General features: G+C 39.6%; 1 long non-coding RNA gene across 1 annotated transcript; it reads left to right on the top strand.

Annotated features, from left to right (window-relative positions):
• Positions 1 to 1,823: 1,823 nt before the first annotated feature.
• Positions 1,824 to 17,957, top strand: LOC121092002. Its single transcript, XR_005829135.1, has 3 exons — positions 1,824 to 6,415; positions 8,500 to 8,555; positions 17,536 to 17,957. It is a non-coding gene; the product is annotated as an uncharacterized LOC121092002 (long non-coding RNA).
• Positions 17,958 to 19,492: the final 1,535 nt, after the last annotated feature.

Below are 19,492 nucleotides of genomic sequence, written 5' to 3' on the forward strand. Positions count from 1 at the left end.
TCTGAGTCAATTTTCAAAATGAAGTTTAGGCTCCTAAAGTAATTTTTATGTCTTTATAAGCTTTACTTTGTAGCCATTTTCTATGGTTTTATGTATTGCATCTATCAGTTACTGATCAATTTAACCAACATACTGATACAGAAATTCTTCTGAACTCAAAATATAAGCCCTATGATGCTGTCCCACAAACATTTCTTACCTCATCTGTACATGGTTTTTATTCTCATCTCTTACAAGGTGCATCTGTAGAAGGAACAAGCACACAAAACGTACAGTTAGTCAGCCAGTATCTAATTGTGACTGGAACCTTCTGATTTTTCTAATGAAACTAATGAACCATCAAGATTCAAAAGGTATGTGCACACTATCTTCTGCTTGGACTTTCAGCATTTTTTTTTCTTTTCTTTTGGGTGCTTGAAGCAGCCAGTGACACAGTGCGCTTCACTACAGAAAGATGCTTGGGAGTGTGTCTGTCAGTATTGTTGACTGCCATAATTAATGTAAGGAACCTGGGAAGCTTGATTGCATCATGCATCAGGGAAAGGACAGCTCAAGAATTTGTGAGTCTTTTTAAATTAAAAAAAAAACACCATGGCCAACCAAGGAAATAAGTTTAGACACAGTCCTGGGTTCTGTGTGTTTGATAAAAATGCTAGGTTAAAAAAGTAAGTAATGAAGGTGATTTGACAAGGAGTGTCATTATAAGAGACAAATTAAATAAATGAAGTGAACCACTGATAAAATTAATTTACACATATTTAAACTACGGTTTGATTTGATCATGCTCAGTGTTTCTGCTTCATTATGATTATAGGGTCTGATTTCCCAGCTCTTTACTCCTGATTTATGCTAAAGAACGAGGTATACTGTCAGTTTCAGACTTTCTGAAACATCTTAACTTAATGCTAAATTAACCTTAAATTATGGGTTGGATCTCATTACATTTCTGATTTCCAAAATTAAAAGTGTGTTTGAGAAGCAGAGAGGGGGAGAGAGAGTACAAGGGAGAGAGAAAGCAAGAGTGCAATGCACTGCCCAGATGTCTCTTGTAGGAACTAATGCTGGGAAGCAATACATTACACCACTGTTCTTTTTTTTTTTTCATTTGTGACTGTTTGCCAGAGATTATTATCACACTATTTCTCATCAGAGCTGGAGTTCTAGTTTATCAAAGTGTCAGTATAAGGACTAACACTAGGGCAAATTTGCTGCAATATGGCTAGACTGTGAGCCCCGGCCTGACAGCAGACTCACCAGAATGAAACCTATCTCTGTAGCTAAAAAGGTTTTCTAAAAATTATTGGACAGCGAGGGACAGATTTTATAGGTACTTATGCCTTAAATACTTTAGTGTGATGTCTACTATTACAGTTTTCAAAAGCATCTGCATGCCCGGCCCTCTTGTTTTACTGGGAAGCAGGCGTATAGGCATTTCGAAAAATCATAGTGATTTTTGTTTCTTGTGTTACTGCATGTCTGACACTACAAAGCGTATGCAATTTCTCAGTTGTAGGGGCTTTGCCAGACACGAGGTGCCACCCCTCCCAGAAGCCTCCCAACCTTTTCCTTAGAGCCTATGCTGATTTCAGTCACAAGGAGAGCTCCACCTAGATTTATGACAGCCCACCCTGTTACGTTTTTCAGTTATTCTAGTCATCAAGGAATTAATGACAAATATTAGAGATTTTTTAATTATGATGCATATAGCAAATATGAGCATGCATAGTCATTCTGTTTAGAAATTTAACTCGTTTAACAATAATTGAAAGAAATGGAGAACATTGTGCTATTTTGCCCCATTCCCTGACAGCAACACTGCACCTATAAACTTTGGGTATTCCTTACCCCAAATCTTCATTATGCTTGAGCTTTAAAAAGCTCTCAGACTATTTGCAATCTTCTATATATTTAGTCCATTAATGAACACAGAAACACAAAGTTTGTGGCTCAAACACAGTAGGGGACAAAAGGGAGGCAGTTAGATGAGGGGCTGAAAATACTAATGAACTGACATTTATCATTATATCAATGGTAGCAATAGCTGTGTGGACACCCGCTGTGAACTGTTCGGCAGCCTAGCCCCAAAGGAGCACAACAGAAGGCCATCACGGAAAGAGAGTGCAATGTTTTTTTACAGACTCCAACTCTCGCTTTTCAGCTCTGAATCACAGTATTGTTCCCACTTACATCACCTGGCCTTGCAGAATAAAGTTGAACAGTTTGGGATTGTAATTCCCAAAAGCACTATTAATGCAAGTTGATCTCATGGACTTCTGGGACCAAATCTTCCCCAAAGTCATGAACCCTTGCTGTATTCTCTGGTGACTAACCAAAACTTTACCTATGCCTACAAATCGATCATGTATGTCAGCAAAGTGTTTACTACACACATTGTTCCCTCAAGATGTGTTTTGCTAGTGGAACCAGAGTAAATATTTCATAGGATGATAGTAGCAAAACTGAATGGCAAACAAACACTTCTACTCATCTCAAACTTGCTGCCTGGCCATTGTAGTGAAAGACACACTGGAAACCTGTGATTGGATGACTAGGCACTGTCCTCTGTGAAGCACTATGTTGTGCTCAAGTCCTGAGCCTGAAGTGCTTATGCAGATAAAACACTGTCCATTGGAAGTCTGTGGGAATTTTGCCCAGGTAAAGGTTGACGGAATGGTCCCAAAGAGCAGTCATCTACAGGGGACCTCATGGGTTAAGGTCACTGCTGACTTTCTATGGGAGAGGGATCAAGGACCTTCTGCCAGGGGCGCTTTGCTGGGTCTCATGACTCAGACTCTGGTATTGTTGATGGTCATTGTGGGCAGCTGCTGTGATGAGAAATGATAAGCACATCTTTGAAGGGGTGTAACTTTTGTGATCCAAAGATTTTTTTTGTTTAGAATTAAAAGCCAATTAAAAGTCTCCACACATGTTTAGGAGACTTCATTTTTCCTGCCAGTGAAGGGATGTAAACATGATTTAAGTGATTTTTTTGTTTGTTTTTCTATGACTCTGGACACTGTATCAAATCTCTACGGTTACTTATTTTTCTTTTGTTTTAGAAGTATCTTAAAACATTCAGCGTTCACAGAATATTTTCTCCAGAACAAAGACTTTCTGAACGACAATATCAAATGCTGAAATGCTGCATGATCCAAAATTGTTAGTTTTAAAAGAAAAGCATTTCCTCCTTTTTGAAAGTTTCTTTATTATTATGAGATCCTGTCTGTATCAGCTCTTTGCTACTACAAGAACTATTCTGAATAACCAATATTTAGAAGATGAAAAAAGCTAGTTATAGAACGAAACTCCCCGAAGAAAAAAAATAAATGCAAAATAACAGCTAAAATACTGTCTTCTACCAGGTCTGTTTTTAAAATTGACCTCTACTTTCTTCTCTAGGGCTGTGACCAGAATTTTATTGCTCAACTGAGGTGTTTCATCGAAGATTTGAATAATACAGTAGTATACATTAGACCCAAAAGTGTATATTAGGGAATTAATATTTGCTTACATAATCAAGGCCCCCAAGACAGCAGCGTCTTGCAGTGTGAGCACTAGATGTAGGTGATGATGTGTTGAAAGAAGCTGTGCTTTTACATGCCATTTATTGTATTTGTTGTCATTCGGTTTTAAGATGATTCACAGGACTTAGAATGAGGCAAAGATATAGCTGGTATATGTCGTGATGCAAATTCAGTGGTTCACTCTCTAGGTTGCAATGGACTGTGAAAACTTCAGCTTAGTTGGAAAATGCTGTCTACCAGCTTATTTATTAGGGTTTGTCTGTGAAAGGCAGGTTTACCCGAGCTTTGTCCAAGGGTAAGAATTTGGTTGTAAATATTCTTCATTTATTTAATAAGAACCTCTTTTGAATATTTCTGACTGATTTTACAACTATGTGAATATATTTCTGTTATTTTTCAACTTAATAGCTTTTTGAAAACTCTGCTATTTCACTCCTTGTCATTTTGAACTTACATGATTTCATTTCAGGGGGATGAGATTTTGTAGAATGTGTTTTGAAAACGTGCTGTAACTCTGTTGTGCAGCTCACCTAATTGCCCCCTTCAGTGCAGGATGCAGCTTCATGTTACACACCATTCAGTTTACCTGCAGTCACATGCTAAAAATGACAGTCCTGTGTTTATTGACTCTCTGTCCCATATATTTCCATTCCATTCCCTATATAAAATCCAGGCTGAGAAATGACTTTATTTAATTCACTGCTCTGACAGTATTTTAGCTGTTATTTTTCATCATCTTTTTCTTTGGTCTTGCTTTGGGTAAGTCAGATTTCTGCTAAAGTGGTAAGCTGATCCAACTCACCCTACAGCCACTGAGTTAGTAGGCTGAATGTATGCAAAATGAGGGGCAGACCATACAGATTATGTGTGACACAAAACAGCGGTCTCAGTGACTGTTCCTTACACTTGGTAGTAGCTGTGTCTGGGCCAGAGTCCACTACCTCATGCCCCTTGAGCCAGCTGCATCTACATTGCCTGTAGCAGCAGGTTTTCAGCTGCCCTGGTTTTGATCACTGAATCTTCCGACCTGTGCCAGTCATCCCTCTTGACAAGCCAGCACAGGGGTGATAAGAGAGTTTTGGCTCAAGCCTGTGTGACAATATTAACATAGTAATCTGAATACCAGAATTTACAGCCATTTTTGTGAGGCCAGACTTTAAAGTTGTAGCGTCACGCTACAAGGGGCTGCTCAACACACGCGGCAGAGTACGGCATGACCGCGGTGGATCACCCTCCGCAGCAAGGGAGTGAGCATCCTCACCTGGGATCTGAGCTCCTGGCATCTGTCCTGTCTACAGTGGAAGTGGTAAGTGAAACAAACTGTACTAGTTTGTATTTTCTTTCTGTGAAAGAAAATATGTAATATAGGACTGATGAAATACATACAGTCTTTCACAGACCTTCATTTTGACTGAGGAACTTAATGCTATGTAAATATATTGCATTTAAGTAAAATAATGCAAATATATTTATTCATGTAATTAGAAGACAGTTATCTGCCTGAAGGACCTTTTAATGATTTTATTGTTAGATTTTTTTCCCCAGCATGAAGAAAAGTTGATGGGAATAGAATCATCTGAAGTCTGTGGGATATGTATTCTATGTATTGTCTGCATGTATATTTATATATATTTTGGAGTGTAAATACAGTGACAGCCTACTTTATATGGGTGGAGCATTAGAATCTAATAAAAAGTATAAGAAAAAGTGTTGATATGAATAATAGAAGCTTTTTGTTTGTGCAGTAGAAACAATAAGAATTTATATTAAATCAGGTAACTGGCAATAAGCATGATTTTTACCATCACTAGAATAATTGGTGGAAATCAGTAAGAGTAGTTTGTTACCATTGTCATTTGTCTAGGTGCTACCAAAAAAGACAGTTGACTAGAAATAAAATACAGCAAATACTTTTAAAAGAAAAGAGCAAATCACTGTGCAGTTGCTTCTTTATCATTCACAGCATGGGATGCATATTAGTCATCGTAAACGCTGTGCTGGGGGAGTAGACGCTTTAAAAGCTTTCTTCCTCTTCTGGAAACATCTTGGATGAAGAGTGTAGAAGGAAATCCCTAAAGAATAAACTACCATGTTCATAAGAAGATCCTATTGACTGACTAATTGGAAGGATACTGAAAGATTCCTAGGGGAAGTGATCTAGAGCTCTATGACTTTTACAGTCAATACTTAGAGCAAATTTATTTTTTTTATAATGACAGAGAAATCCATGTAAATTGAAAATATTCTATATCAGACTTTCTAATCTGACCATATATTCAAAACCAACCAGTGACATTGAAGAAAATAATAAAGTATGTGGTAGAGAAAAAAAATCCTGTACTAATTGTGTGTCTGTAAGTTCAAAGCTGCTTTACTACTTAAATTTGTGAGAGTTTATTTCAGTAGGAAAAGAATAAAATATTGTATTTGACAAACAAAACTAGGGCCTTAGAAGAAAGAAAATGAATGCCCTGTTTCTCCAATGGCCTGTCCAAAGGGTTGGTCTCTCCTCTGCATTTCATTTCTGTGCCACCTTCTATTACAACAGAAGCCCTGCAAATGCAATCAGGGCAATGTCACTAAGGAAGAATCCACAAGCAGAAGCTGAGGGGGTTTCTTTCCTTAAAAACAGAAAACATAGGAAAACCCGTGAGCCTTTCAGAGAAGGGATAGGGAACAAGCAGAGAAGCAGGTCAGTGAACCCAGCATTTTACTTTTCTGGAGGATTCCTGCACCAACCATTACCTACCTTTCATTTAATTTCTGATCTCTTGCTTCTTGTCTCTCCTCTCTGTCATTCCATCATAACGGGAAGAAATGATGCTTGAATATTAGCCAGGTTTCTTGGAGCCCTCTACCTTCTAGGGTCCTAACCCATCGGATTCCTCCAGGTAGGTCCTCAAAGAGGCCAAAGTTAGCCCTCCTGAAGTCCAGGGTTGCAATCCTACTCATTGCCCTGCTTCCTCCACGTGGGATCCTGAACTCCACCATCTCGTGGGCACTGCAGCCAAGGCTGCCCCCTTCACATCCCCATCCAGTCCTTCTTCATCTGTGAGTACAAGGTCCAGGAGCACACCTCACCTTGTCGGCTCCTCCACCACCTGTGCCAAAAAGTTATCGTCAGTGCTGTGCAGGAACCTCCTGGACTGTGTGTGCCTGGCTCTGTTGTCTTCCCAGCAGATATCAGGGTGGTGGAAGTCCCCCACGAGAGCCAGGGCCTGCGATGGTGAGGCTACCCCCGGCTGTCTGTAGAAGGCCTCACCAACTTCCCTTCCTGGTCAGGTGGCCTGTGGTAAACACCCACAGCGGTGCCACCCATGTTGGCCTGGCTCTTAGTCTTTACCCATAAACTCTTGACTTGTTCTTCATCCACCCCGAGGCAGAGCTCAATATGTTCCAGTTGCTCCTTCACATAAAGAGCAACGCCACCACGTCTCCTTGCTGGCCTGTCTTTCCTGAAAACTACACAGCCATCCCTGACAGCGTTCCAGTCATGCAAGCTGTCCCACCATGTCTCTGCAACTGCAGCGAGATCATGGCCCTGCGACTGACACAGATCTCTGATTCTCCCTGCTCAGTCCCCATGCTGCGTGGATTCCATATTTTTCTTAATTCCAAAGCCATCTTTGCAAGACAAATTACAAGTTTGTTTTCAGCATCTTTACAGTGAAATTATCTTACAAACATATTCTGAACTCAGAAGACTGAAAAGTAAAATTCAGTTTATAAATTCAGTATGCTGTACTTGTCTGCTCGTAAATAAGTATAAAAGAATATTCAATTCAGCAATACATTAGACATACCACATATCCTTTGTACTCTTCCCAAGGAGGATATATACCATATGAAAGATTTATATGGATTCGTTTCACATAATATCATGATTTTCTTGGTGGTGTGGTTTTTTGATAGCTTGTGTATTAACATCAGCATAGCCTAGAAGTTTGTTTTCATCTGGAGCTCTGCTGCAGCTGTGCCTATCATATAAACAAGGAGTTAGCATGGCTCTCTTCAAACACAATACACTTATTCTGAAGGTCTTTCTAGCTCTGCCTGTGACTGAATAGCATTCTGCTATAAGTTCCTGTGTTATTTCACTTCTTCCTAACATTTCATTCCCTTTGTCAGTTCTTTCTGGCAAATATAATTTATTTGCGTGGTGAGGAACAAGAAGGGAAAAGCAGAATAAGCTGTCCTTTCCCAGCGCCAGGCCTGCTCACTTCCTACTTCCCAGCTTATACCCAGAAAACTAAAGCATGGTTTGAACTGCTGTCAGCAGGCACATGGCAAGAGACAGACAAGTCTGACCTAAAGTTTGTCCTCAGACTCCTTTTTTACAGTGACAGTGTGCTATGTTTTTAGCAGCGTTTTTTTCACAGTTCAACTGTTCTGCCAAACTAAGATTATGGATTTTGTTTGCGAGTCCACCGATAATCTTCATTGCATAGGTGCCAAGGTGTGCCGGAGTGCACCCGGGGCTCCCTTTCTAGGGCAGCCTGTGCTTGGTAGAGGTGCTGCATGGCACACACTGTTGCATCCCAGTGCTTCCCACAAACAGGGCAATGTAACAGTGGGTGCAGCTCACTTGCAAGTCTTCCAGGTCTTGATAGCTCCTTAAATCCCACCATGTCCTCACACTTTGCATACATTCACCATCCCCAGGTACACATTGTAAAAAGCCATTTGCTCCCACCTATTCGGCACAGCAGCAATACACAAAGGAGCAACCTGAGCTCAGAAAAGACGCAGACACTTCTTGGTACAAACAGAGATGAGGATTCATCTCTGCTCTGGCAAGGAGGATGCCTGACATGACAGAGCTGCCCTAGGCTGGCTGTTCACAAAGCAGGGAAGAGTTACACTTGGAGTTCAAACAAGTATCCACATCTGCAACACCAACCGTTGCAGACAGACAGATCTCCAGAATCCAGGAGACCCATCTGCAGCTGCTTTCTTCTCATTTTCTCTTCATAAGGAGCTGAAACCAGGAGATGTGGACCAGCTAAACATCTGGAGAGGAGCTGAGCTGTGGTGAGTATGTTTAATGTTTTGGCAGCGGGGAGCAGGGGTTGTGTAGGTGATGGTAAACTGCTCTGCTTAGATTTGGGTCATCTGATAATGACGGGCAAGTTCTAGCCAGACAAAGGCAAAGGCAGGACATAGCACTCTTGAGGAGAAGCTGAGCCTTTCACAAACAACTCACCCCTTCCCTATCCATCTGCTTTCCTTTTCCTGTGGACAAAGGGGAATTCTGGACTGCTTATGGATGGAGCCATACTCTGTGCTGGGGAGAGGCCAAGGTATGTGTAGCAGGTTGGCTGGAAGCTCCACCTGGTAGCAGGCTGTGCCATGACTGGGTTACTGCTATGCTTGACTGCAGCGCTGGAAGGCATTTCTTTCCCAAGGGACATAGACCTTCCCAGATATCTGCAGGTGACTTGCACACACAGTCCTTGTTCCCCATTCTGTACCATCCTGGAAGAGCTGCCATGGCAGCATATTCAAGTAGTTGCATGCAACTGCTGAATGCAAACACACCATTCAGATTGGTAAACAATTACCTGGCAGGACTTTGTTCTGATTACATGGCATGATCTGGTTGTCATCAGGCTCTCCCAGCCCTAGCTAGACATCCTCTGGGGCACCTCCCGCTTCTTCTTGGCTCTTGGCTTGAGTCATGGGCTTGTCAAAGCACAACTTAGCATCCCCCCGCCCGGGGGTTTTCTACATACACATGGTTCTGGTTGCATTCTGCTTGCTTCACCTCCTCGTTGCTAGCTCACTAGTAAAAGAGAGTATGGCTCTGCACAATATCAAATAACTCTAGGAAGGAGCAAGGGGTTTCCTGGCAAGCCACTGGGACAGTAGGTCAAGTTGGAGACTGCTGCTTTCTTTCTGTGGAAGTGATCTCAGGCGCAGGGACAACAGCCAGGTTATGTGCCAGGCTTGATAAGGGCCATGTCCCACCCACTCACTTTCTAGCTCCCCATGCTGCCAGGTCCTTGGTGAAGCACTCCATTAGTACAGTTCACAAATGTGTATCCTTTGAGAATAAGGGCATTTGGAAAGGGAGTGTTGTTGGTAACTCCCTATGTGGACCCTGACAAACTAGTTAGGGCTATACGATCCATAGCCCAAGGACTGTACCATCTGCAGGACAGGTAGGTGACTTGACATCATGAATATCTCTCTCTGCTGTCAGGGAGTGCCACCCTATGTGTGCTGAGAAAAGGCAGAATACCTGGACAAGAGAAGGTGAACTTGGTTAGTATAACTGGTCATAGCACCTGAGCCACTTAAAAGTGAGAAAACACAAAAGCGTCATTTGCAGGCATCCTGTATTGGCTTGTTAACTGGGCTGTAGGTGTACATTTAAAATGGTAAGACGTGGAAGCAGGTTCCTCAATTTTTCTGCAGAGAGGAATGTTTACACTAGATTCACATTGTGCATATGTATGCTTCATCCTTGTCTAGGCACTGCAACAGCTAGCAAAAGCTTCTGGCCATGGCAGGTCTGGAGTGCTGTGTGGTTGGTGTTAGCTTCTCTTGTCTGTGCCTGGCACTCTACAAATGTGAGACTGTTTTGGACTATACCTGAAGCCTGGTCTACAGACAAAGGCAGGCACGCTCTCCTGTGCATGGATACGGGTCAGGTGAGGCATGCTAGATCCCCCCCAGTTTGCCCAGTCATCTGATGGAGATGGAAGGTGACCCTAAAGTGGGCTGGCTGCCCCTCAGTTTCAGGATGGAGCCTGAAGAACAGCAAAAAATGAGATCTTGATTTTTTAGAGCACCCTGGGGTGAACACAGGAGATATCTGAGTCAGGGGAGTTTTGTGAACTTCGTATAATATAAAAGCTTCTGGTTGTAGACTGCAAAGACCCATGGGATGGTTCATGGTGCTCCTTCCAAAGGATGGGATGGACATCCTGATGGGCTTTGCCAAGGCCAGGGCACTGGGCTGGGTCTGGCAAATGGTGTATGCATCCGTGTGCTGTTAACAGAGGTAGAATGGGCACAGCCAGAGTAATCAGTTTAATTAAATGCTTTGTATCTATAATTTGCCTGGTTTTAGAGCATATTAAATTGAAATTGAACTTTCAATATATTATTACAGGAACATATTCTGTTTCCTTTATGTCCCATTATAGCTGTTATTAATATGTTCAAAAGTATACATTACACTGCCACAATAATGAACAGAGCTAAATGAATATAAATATCTGCAGTAAAATACAATGAAGTCCTGCGGTGCAATGGTAATGTTAGTCATTTTTGCACGAATAAATTAAGGTAGAGTGTGAAATTCCTTAACTCTGCTATGAACCAAAGTCCCCAGTGGGCATGGAGCATCAAGTCTTTGCAGGACTAGTCTGTTGTAAATATTTATTGCTACTAATTTAATGCTTAGTCACAAAATGAACATTTTCATTCTTCTAGGTGATTTCCTATCTCCAGTGTGTTCTATTTTCACACTTTTCTGGAAATGAAAGCTTGAGAGTTGATTCTGACAGGGTCAGTTTTGGATGTAAAAATAACAGAGAAGCACTTGCTCTAGTCTCTTACAACAAGTGATTCAGCACTTGTGGCTGATTGCTGAGAATCCTTTGATGATGGATTTTATTGGCCAGACTCATTGATTTTTTAAGACCAGAGAACAGTATTATTTGGTCTCAGCTCCCTCATAGCATGGGCCATAACTTTAACTGAATTAGAGCATATTTTAAAGAACAATAAAATCTTGTTTGCATAGAAGACTCCACATGCTTTGGTAAGCTACTCTAAAGATTAAACATTGTTATATTTAAATATCTGCACTTTGGTTTTCTTCCTAATTAGATCATTTTCATCCACTGTATCTCTTTCTTAAGCTGGGCAAATGGTGGAGTTTCTCTTTCAATAGATACAGGATAGTAATCCATCCTGAACCCCATGAATGTGCCAATAAGTCTGCATAAAATATAGGTGGAAGCTCATGTTAGGATGATATAGATTGGCTTTTTATTTTCAAAGAGACCAAAAATAGAAGAATATTTGTGATTAAGTCATAATGCCTTTTCTATAAAGAAAATTAATTTATTTCTTCAACTGGTTAAATAAGCTCTTTTAAGCTTTCTTCTTTAAAAACATATTTCAATTTCTTATTAGAAGTGCTACAGAAAAGGTTTAAACCTTCATTTAAAAAATGCCTTAATGAACAAATTGAAGCAGTTCTGAAAGACATTTAGCAAATATTGAAACAAAATATTCTTATAAACTTTCCTCTCCACATTCCTATTGATCTTTCTTCCTTTTCAGATACATTTGCCAACTTGTACTGAAATTTGTAATTTTCTTGGTTCTTCTGAAATACTACTTCACATCAATGAATTGATTACTGAAATAAAAACTTAGTAACCTATAATCATTATTCTCTTGACTACTAGACTAAGGACTAGTCTTTTAGTATCCAAATCTTTTCCAGCGCAAAATACGCAGAGAGCATAAACAAGTCCACTCTTACTCTGTTTCTGATGTACGCTGGAGAAGTAAAAAGTACAGAGTGAGACAGGCTTCGCAAACTTCTGCACAAGCTTGCAACTCTTTTCCAAACTCCTTCTGATTTAAAATGCAAATTCTGAAAGGGTATGTAGATGTTCTAGTACTTTGGTCACCAAACATGAGTTCAGAAGTACTACAATATTGGTAAAATTAAAGAATCGTGTAGTTCGGAAGGGATCTCCAGACCCTGTGTGGAGCAATGGCCTGCTCAAAGCAGGGCCAGCTAGAGCGGATAACTGAGGGTAACCCCCTGCCTGTACAAAGATCACCTTAATCCATTGCCCTGGAACTTGTATTCAGGTGTTATCTGCCATGAACCTTGCTCCTTTTTGAGTCACCTCTTGCCAGGTAAGCAAATGCCAACTGAAAAAAAGAATGATTTAGGTCTGTTGACCTTTTGGATGCAATCTCCACATCTTCCTAGCAGATCCTCAGTGCATGTTAAAATGACATCAGGTAACTCCAATGCATTTCTAAGTGTGCTGTTCAGGGTACCTTTGGCATGAAGGAACCCTGAGATGCCCCAGAGGCCACTTTGTGTCTCTCCTTGCTATCCCTGCCACAGGGACTTGTCAAGATTAGTTTGGGATGGAAGAGTAAACCAGGAGTGTCATTCACTCCACAGTCAGTGGCTGGTTGCAAGAGCTGTAGTTTTTTCTGGGTTTATGCAAGAATTCTAGTTTGTGTTGGGGCTTGCTTTGACCTCAGGTAGCTTCTGGAAGAAGGGGAAGCCATTGGCTGCTGCCATCCCAGGGGTGCCTGGAACAAGGCCAGAGAGTCTCCTTAGCGTAGTCGTTTGTACACCTTTAGATCCCCTTTAATCCAGGCTTTAGTAGACCAAAGAATTCAACCTGACAAATAACTGCTGTGACGGTAGGTCATGGACAGAGCCCTGCTGTCAGGCTGTGGGGGCTGCAAGAAAAAATTGTTTGAACTTAAAAATACACAGTTGCTGCATCCCTGGTGAAGTGCTCTCAAAAGCAGCAACTGAGCATGTTGTACTGCTGAGAGGTTTAAAGAGTTCCTGGGTGAAAACTGTAAGTAGGAACAAAAAAGGTCACTTTTCTACATCATGGCTGAAAAGTTGTCATGTGAAGGGAATATGCACAATCTTCTAGGAATCTGGAGACAGTAAAAAATGTTTCTTTCTATTCACTTTGCTGATTACCAGGAGGAGACAGTAATTTCCTGGGCTAACCATTATTTTTTTTGACGTATAAAAGGACGTTGTCCTACTTAGAGTTCAAATAAGATTTTAGTTAAGTGTTTTGCTCTTTTCTGTTAGTGTACTTCTATGCTGCTGTCTTCGGCAGGTTATGCTTGAGCCAGGTTTTTTTATTTCTTTTTTTGAGACATTCACTATTTCTATTTTTGAAAATAAAGTTGTGAAAACTATGTCAATGTCAAATACTGGGTAAAAACTGCTAGAGGTGATGGGATCAGAATGTGGTTTTACAGGCTTGTGTAATTTTTGAAAGTGATTAAAAAACAAGAATAGAAATTCCTTTCGTGATCTGTTAATTCTTTAAAAAAGTAGGCTTTCTTTGTTCAGCATAGGGCCTTGAAGGTCTTAAGCAATCCCATTAAAAAACTGATTTTATTAGCATTTTAGAAGACATACTTGTGGGAAAAAGTCTTAAAAATTTGTTTGGAGAACTTTGGAACATAGCTTCACTTTACTCATGCACAGTATTGTCTGATCTTTTAACATGAAAAGAGAATTTAGCCAAAATTGGCTAAATGTTATAATAGCAGTGGTCTCATGTGCTCAGTTGTAAGCTGATGGCACTGTTAAAATGTAGCATTAAGTCATTACTCATTACTCCCTTGTAAATATACGGACCTATCCAGGAATGTGTTAATAGTCCTGGTCCTAAACCCTGGGTTTGACAGTCAGAGGCTTTTGGTCTATGTTATGACCAGTGAAACTTCTGTTTTCATTTTTGGGAAAATGAGAGTTTAATTTACAGCAAAAGCAGGTTCCTTCACATTACATCACTTTGTGCTGACTTTCTCTGGTACCACTTCTGTGCTTTCTGCTGACTCTGCCAACATAGGAAAGGACAAGAGCAGCAAGCAGCCACAGGACCCTCAATGTATGTGAAGGGACCGAGGAAATCTTTAGGGTTGAGTAGTTCTTCAGGATTATATTTCTGTTACCTGGTCCATCAATTTCTTTTTAAAAGGTTCCATATAAAAAAAACCCAAAACTTACCATTTTCAAAGCATATTGAAAGTGACATCAACTCAAAAATCTCGAGTTGTGAGGAGAAGCAAGAGATTTTGAACAGCTGAACTACCTCATTTTAAAATCCCCGTGTTTAAAATTTCAGCAGTAGGAAATATTCCTATAAATGAATGCTTTGCTCTGAGTAATTTTCGATGTTACTTGTGCCGCATTATCAGAATGGCTTTCTCATCAGAATTATGCACCGTTTTGAGTGCTGGGGAAGCGCTAGTGAGTTTTTGCAGCACTTCCCAGGCAGACTGCATCTAGACCTGTGTTTGCCCCTTTTAATACCAAGTCTGGACCTAATTCTTCAGCCTCAGGAAGTGGAGGACCTTAATTAGAAAACAGGGAAGAGAGTTGAAGAGGAGTTAAAGAGTTTATGTTTCAAAGAAATAAACTGAAAATTGAGTATCCATATCAAGGTAGCACTGTATCCGTAGTGAGAACAGTTCAGGAATCTGAATGAGAGGAAATGGAATGAAAATGCTCAATTAGATTACAGCATAAAAATAAACAGATAGTCTGAACCAAATTAAAATACTGACATTTATATTAAAACTGTAAAAGGCTACAAGAATAGTATATGCATTATTGAAATGCCCTAAGATCATCATGCTTCAAAACCCCACAGATTTACATACTTCTGGAAAATTTATTTAAAATGCACTTTTAAAAGAAGAATAAAGAAGATGACTAAGGCATTTTTGAACCAAGGAGAAATCTTACCTGACACAGGAAAACACACAGCGTTCATTTGACAGATTACATTTATTTAAATGATAGATAAACTAGAATATTACTGACTTAACTTTTCAAGTTACTGTTGAATCTTGTAACTTTGGAAATGAAAACAATCGGTAGTGATTTTCTTATTGATTTACTCAGAATTATGAATGTTATATTAAGCACGTGATTTTTCTAAGATTTATGAAAACTGCAGTAGAGCAATTTGTTCTCAGAGTGTTCTCACCAACTATAAGAGCAAATGAAAGGGAATATAGTAACCACTCAGTGAAGAAAAAAAAAAAATCCCAAACCAAAAAGAAAGCTAAACGATGGTAAACCTATATGTAAAGGAATCAATTTTCCTATTATCTCACAAACACATGCATTTATAAATTTATAGAATCATAGGATAGTTTGGGTTGGAAAGGACCTTTAAAGGTCAGCTAGTTAAACTCCCCCTACAATGAGCAGGGACAACTTCCACTAGATCAGGTTGCTCAGAGCCCCCGTCCAACCCGACCTTGAGTGTTTCCATCCACCACCTCTGGGCAACCTGTTCCAGTGTTTCAACACCCTCATCATAAAAAATTTCTTCCTTCTATCTAGTCTGAATCTACTCTCTTTTAGTTTAAAAGCTTTACCCCTTGTCCTGTCACAACAGGCTCTGCTGAAAAGTCTGTCCTCCATTTTTTTTCAAATTATTTGCAAATTTTTGCCAATTATTTTAAAGCACCTTTATTACTAGCTTTTCTATGTTCAGATTGTCCAGTGAGGATTGCTAAAGAAATTCACAACACAAGCTATAGTTTACAGCTAACAAAACGAAATTAATCAGATAAGGTAGGCATCTTCCTTTTAGAGAATGGAACCTCAAAATATAACTTTTTGTATTTGAGGGGGTCTCCATCCATTGTTTACTATAGACTTAATCTATGAATGGAAACTATAATAATTCTGCTATATATGGCATATCTTAGTAAAGCCACTTTATCTGCCTATCTAGTCATTAAGTGCCTACCTGGAATTTAAGTGGATACCAGAAACATAAAAACATGTAAAAATAATGATGGATGTTATTTCTTCTAATGTCATTTTCTCTTATTCATTACATGGGGAGACACGGTGACCCTGTAATCACTGAAATACATGCTTAACTTTGCAAATTTCACATGTCAAGCTTAGCTCAAAAGAATTACCAGCATGTAGAAAGTTAACACATACAGGGATGTTCAGACCTATTATCTTAAAAAAAAGTAATGGTAGCAAGAGTACTACTCTGCATTTTTCTGATGGTTTCTAGGGGTTTTACAGATATGAAATTAATGAAGCCTAACAATAATCTGAGAGATGACATTGCAATTTGTTTGTGGATCTGAGCTGTAAAAATTAAGAATTAGTTACAGTAAAAGGCAAAAGCACTTAGAAATTACGTGCTTGTAAGTTTAAGGCCCCTGGTGCTAAGAATGGGATCCAAAACCAGACTGGATGCTCAGGCTCCCCTTAGCAATTTGTGCAGAATAGCTATGCAAAGCACCATTTGGTGAATGAAGAGTGATGCCCAAAGGAAGTCAGGGAAGCCACCTTAGAGGTTATGCAATTAAACCCCTTAGGTCAAAGAGCTGAGCATGGTGGAAAGTCATCTATGGAAACAGAGATGTATCTGTCCAATATCGTCTTTGCCTTTTCTCTTCAGATGGGGAGTATTCAACCTTCTATCTTTTATTTCTGCGAAAGATCCAAACTATAGACAAAAGGCAAGTGTTGCCATTGGAGTTTTCTATTGGAGCTGTGTCACCAGGCGGAAAGGAAGGAAACACATGACTACTAAGAGTGTAAAGAAGAGCCTGACACCATGGTTAGGACACCAGCTGTAAGGGAGGATGCTGAAACAGTGGTCTTCCTATCCATCCTACATTAGACGATTGCTCGAGAAAAAGTAAAAGAACCAAAATAATTTACAGCACTGGAACCAGAGCCCAGGGTTCCTTACTCCTAGGGGAATGCCCTGCACAATACAACACAGAGTGATCTGACTGGAGGTTGGTAGGGCTTTTCTGAATGTTTGTGTCCTGTTTTGTGTATCTATCAGCATTTTTTAGATTTGGCCCCAAGTAATTTGTTGACTCCACATAGCAATTTAATGGCAAAACTAGTACATGCTTCTGTACTGTGACCAACAATTTTAACTCCTGCAGAGCAGTCTTGAAATAAATTTTAAAAGCCTGACACAGATGTCAGCAATTCATGTGACATATAAAGGTGTGGCAAATGCCAGAGAATCTGGTTACCTCTCCTGAGTGAGACAGGGTTTTTTGACAGCTGAGACAAGAATAGATTTTTTTTATTCTTTGGCCACAATGGGTAGCATCTCCCAGTGTAAGGTAGGGAAACCAGGTAAGTATCTGGGCAAGAGTTCTTCCTATATCTGTATTATTGATGTAGGTTTGGCTCAGCTCTGCTGAGGATTATTCGCCACTCACGGCTTGCATCTTATTATATTAATGAATCGTATAGATGCATGACGGGAGAAATTTGGATCTTAGTGGAATTACTGGCAAACATCCCACTGACTAAACAGGAGACTTAGTTGAACCCGGTGAAGACTAAGGACATGGATGGATGGATTCCTGTGGGGTGTTTCTCAGCAAAAATGACCTGCTCTGCAGCCGGCAAGCCTCTAAAACAAGGAAACCATTAGCTATCCATCAACTCTTTAAGTACTCCAGGTAATGCATTTAACTGGAAATAGAAATGAACTGTTACTTTTAGTTTTCAGACAAAGCTAAAATAACACTTCTAGAAAAGTGAAAATACATGTTCTTTTTTAAAGCAAAGAGCAAAATCAACTAGTCAGTTTTCCAAATGCAATCTGTGTGATTAATGTGTCTCAAAATACAGACGTTTCTATAAAATATTAATTACTTCACTTCTGGACTGTATTAAATTACATTTAGCAGTTTTGAAATTCCTTCCATATATTTTCATGAGTAAATAATATTTATTAAATTTTTGATCATGAAACGACTTCCTGTGTAATTTTACTCTTTTTGTTAAAAAATCTGACTTGATTGCCAGGCACAAAAGAAGTCCAAGGAGCTTCCTAGAAGCAGAGATGACATTTGTGAACAGGAATCTGAGGAATGTACTTATTTTTGCTTATAGCTATAGTGTCCAAAATTTCAGACACACGAATGTTGAAGAGTTACTGATTTAAAAAAAAATAATTTTGCTTTTTTAACATGATAGCATCATTGTAGCTTCTCTAATTTAAATGATTTACATAGACAAATCTATATGAAACTTGTGAATACAGCTCAAATGCTTGATTTACCTCAGAATACCCAAAATGACTGAAATGTGTTTAATTTTCTGTTTTACTAAAAAGAAAAATTCCCCTAATTGCAAAACTAATTTGGTGCCATATTAGTTGTTTGATGTAATAAGGTTTATAGTTCATAAATACATCTGTCACTTAACAAGATTATTTTCTGTTTTCCTTTCAGTCTTGTTAAGATGAAACTTTGTAAAGAAGGATTAGATTATAAGATAACAAAATGGTATAATGATAGCTACTGTTTAACAAACACCATATTTTCTCTTATTCATGCGCTCAAAGATAGAGAGGAGTGCCACACCTCTTCCATGTGCACAACAGACTCACTGTCAGAAGAGGAAGGAGTTGGCAGGCTCATGAATAACGCTAAAGGAGGAGAGCAGCTGTTTAGTAACAAAACCTTCCTAGCAGAGCCTTTCAGCCAGTTGCTGTACCATTTGACGTGGTACTCATGAGAGCATGTGCACATGCGTATCTAGCTGGAAAGGCAGGAATGTAGAAAAAAAAGACCACACTGGAAGCACTGAGTGTCATATTAACTAGGTAAACATGTCGGTTTTGTAAGAGGAAAATATTTTAAGGTTTTAAATACGAAAGAACCACCTGAAAGGAGCCTTTCCTCTGGGTCTTTTTAAACTTACTTTTGTCAGCACAGCATAAATACACGAGGTACTCTGCCACTACTTGTTTCTGCAACACCCCGTCAGGTAGGTCATGGCTTTTGGACAGTCAGTGGAAATTTTGCCATTCATACCAACCAGATCAAAATTTTACCTTATGACTTTTCTCAACTTTTCTCAGCTTTACCTATATATCTGTATATCTATATCTATATATCGATATAAATAAAGGGTCATGCACTGGAAAAGACAGTATAGAAATTACTGAGGAAGAAACAATGAGAACTAAGGAAATCACCAAGAAAAAAAAAAGCACCTGAAAAAAATGGTAAAGAATGACTTTCAGGCACCACACGACATAAATGTCTATGTTGCTTTTTACTGGGACAGTTCCCATAAGCATATATGCACGTAAGTTGCTCGTACTCAGTAGAATAGCTGTCCTGACTGCAGTCTGTAAAGTCTATATATAGAGAATGGGAAGAATAGGCCTGTTATCCTGAATTCATACCACTGG

This window comes from Falco naumanni, chromosome 7 (genome assembly GCF_017639655.2).
Source record: "Falco naumanni isolate bFalNau1 chromosome 7, bFalNau1.pat, whole genome shotgun sequence".
NCBI classification, from domain to species: Eukaryota; Metazoa; Chordata; class Aves; order Falconiformes; family Falconidae; genus Falco; species Falco naumanni.